Genomic DNA, 316 nt, shown 5'->3' with positions numbered 1-316 from the left:
TATCAACAAGTGAATCTAAAAATCAAGGGAATAAATAATCTGATGAACAGAATAAACTGGTGACTATAATAGAATCAGGGGCATAGAAAGGGAGTGGACTGATAATTCTCGGGGGGGAAAGGGGTGTGGGGGGTGTGGAAAGAGACTGGACAAAAATTGTACACCTATGGATAAGAACAGTGGGTGGCAGGGGTAAGGTCAGAGGGTGGGGTGGGAACAAGGTGGAAGGGAGCTATGGGAGGAAAAATGAGGAACAACTGTAATAATCTGAAAAATAAAGATTTAATTAAAAAAATAAAATAAAATAAATAAAATA

The sequence above is a fragment of the Myotis brandtii genome, unplaced genomic scaffold (genome assembly GCF_000412655.1).
Source record: "Myotis brandtii unplaced genomic scaffold, ASM41265v1 scaffold483, whole genome shotgun sequence".
Lineage (NCBI taxonomy): Eukaryota > Metazoa > Chordata > Mammalia > Chiroptera > Vespertilionidae > Myotis > Myotis brandtii.
Note: the sequence above shows the minus strand (reverse complement) of the source record.